This window comes from Jaculus jaculus, chromosome 3 (assembly GCF_020740685.1).
Source record: "Jaculus jaculus isolate mJacJac1 chromosome 3, mJacJac1.mat.Y.cur, whole genome shotgun sequence".
Lineage (NCBI taxonomy): Eukaryota > Metazoa > Chordata > Mammalia > Rodentia > Dipodidae > Jaculus > Jaculus jaculus.
Window position 1 is genome coordinate 22,697,754 of NC_059104.1, and position 2,226 is coordinate 22,699,979.

The following is a 2,226-nucleotide window of genomic DNA, read 5'->3' on the forward strand; positions in this document are numbered from 1 at the left end:
TGGAATAAGGAAAAGTGCTGGGAAGTATGTCATAGACTGCTCATAGGTCAAGAAACCACTGCTAATAAGCAGCATGTGAAACAGTGTTGGAATTCTTTTATTGCTGAACCAACAAAAACATCATTACATGGAGGTATAAATTTGGGTCCTGATTTACAACATAGACCAGAAGATGTTTTGAACATGACAGGGTTATCATGGTTAACATGGAATGCTGTTGACTCAGAATGAAAGATTTCCCCAGGTTACTCAGCCCAGCTGGAGCATTGGAAATACTAAATCCAAAGACTATTGACATGGGTCATACATATGAGATTTAAACTGCAGATGTTTGGTGTTCACCTGATGATCTTTGATGTTTTCACTGGTTCAATCTTTTGCGACTAAGCCTTTTTGCAATGGAAATATTTGCTTTGTGCCATATGTGCTAAAGCATGCAAATTGTTTTGACTTCATAGGACTCACAGTTTAAAGATAATCTTGAATGTTGTATGAGTCTTGAGATTGTTGAACAATGTTTAAGCTGGTAAAGGTTAATGGGGACCTTTGAAAATGGACTGAATGCAACTTATGTTTTAAAATGGTTATGAGTCCATGGGGGCCAGAGGTGGAATGTGGTAGGTTGAACGTGATGGTTTGAATGTACAGCTCATCCAGGTTAATTTCCCCTTGGGTCCTTGGTCAACTCCCTGCTGGACAGAGCAAATGGCACCCACGTGGGGCTCGAAGTACAAAGTGTGACCTGGACGTCGCTCAAGTGGACGGCCATGCCAGCCATTGGACCACCACCCCACTGGTGGGTGAGTGAAGGTCCACATAGAGATCACTACAGGCAATCAACCTGTAATACAGATCTGCACCGTGATCATACAGAAAAAACCCGCCTGTGATACAGATCCGGAAAGGTAAAAAAAAAATGATGCAATTATGGGACAAGCATTAAATAAGCAAGAATTGTTGAAGGGCTTAAAACTTCTCTCAAGGCACAAGGAACATGGGTTAAGAAAAAAAAAAAAAAAGATTTAGCAAAGAGTAAATAGGAGCTAATTGCCATAGTAAAAGATATTTTAAAAGCACAAGGAATTGAGATTGCTTCAACTTCTTTAATCAAATTTTTTGGTTTTATCAGGAGGATATGTCCTTTCTATGTGTGTGTATATGTGTTTATGTGTGCTCATTGTGCTTGCTTGTCATGTCGTATTTGTGACTGTTTGTGACTAAAGAGATGAGAGGGACACAGGTGACACCCTTTTCTTCTAGAGAACCATTTCAAGGAAATCAAAGACCTAAGCATAGATATTAAAAAAAGGAAAAGTTAAATGTCTTTTGCAGGAGTGAATTTGCCAGATATTTGTTCTAGGTCAACTTTACCTTATGTAGAGGATAATTAAAAACAACAAAACTTCCTCTAAGGAAGTAACTTATAATTTGTCAGATATTTTAAAAAAGATTGTAATGTCCTGCTACTTAAAAGGAGGAGGCAACTGATCTGACTTCTAATCCAGCCTGCCTCAAGATATCAACACAGTTTGCCTTAGTTACTTCTAATAAAATCATTTTCAAGTGTGTTATTGGTATTAATGACATAAAATAGTATTAAGACTACTTTCTTGTTAGTGATATGATTAATCAATTTGGTGTAATTTTTAATAGCCTTACAAGAAAGATAATTAATCACTTCTCAGCCTTTTGGCCAAGATCAAGTATAGTATCTGTTCTTATCAGTTTAATATCTGATACGTCCTCTATCAGAGGACAATATATTAAATGGATTTTTGGAGCTCGGAGTTGGAATAGGAGCTTGCTCTGTCCACTCCATGCATCGACCTGGTATTGCAGTACCTCTAGGAATGATGCACCACCTCTGGGGAAATAAAAAAGAAAGAAAGAAAGAAAGAAAGAAAATTAATGATGGGGTGAGATAAATTGATTGAAGGAACTGGGAAGGAATTTTTCAATGACTTGTTAAAAATGCCTTTTGAGTGGTACTTAGATCAGAATGTTAAAGTATATAAATAAAGGTGTGAGGGTGTAAAAACAAGAAATTTATAGGCTAAACCTAAACACCATGCCTAAAGTTAAAGGTTTTTAAACTGTGTACAAACTTTAAGAAGCAAACAAACAAAAAAACTAATTCTCAGGATAAAATATGTTGGGATAGCTTGCTTAAGTTTTATCAAATATAAGTCATGGGTAAAACATAAAATTGTTTTATGTTTATAAAAA

General features: G+C 36.2%; 1 non-coding gene across 1 annotated transcript; it reads left to right on the top strand.

The window, feature by feature from the left end:
• The first annotated feature begins 1,673 nt into the window (after window positions 1–1,673).
• Window positions 1,674–1,864, top strand: LOC123459986. Its single transcript, XR_006636710.1, has one exon. It is a non-coding gene; the product is annotated as a U2 spliceosomal RNA (small nuclear RNA).
• The last annotated feature ends 362 nt before the right edge of the window (window positions 1,865–2,226 follow it).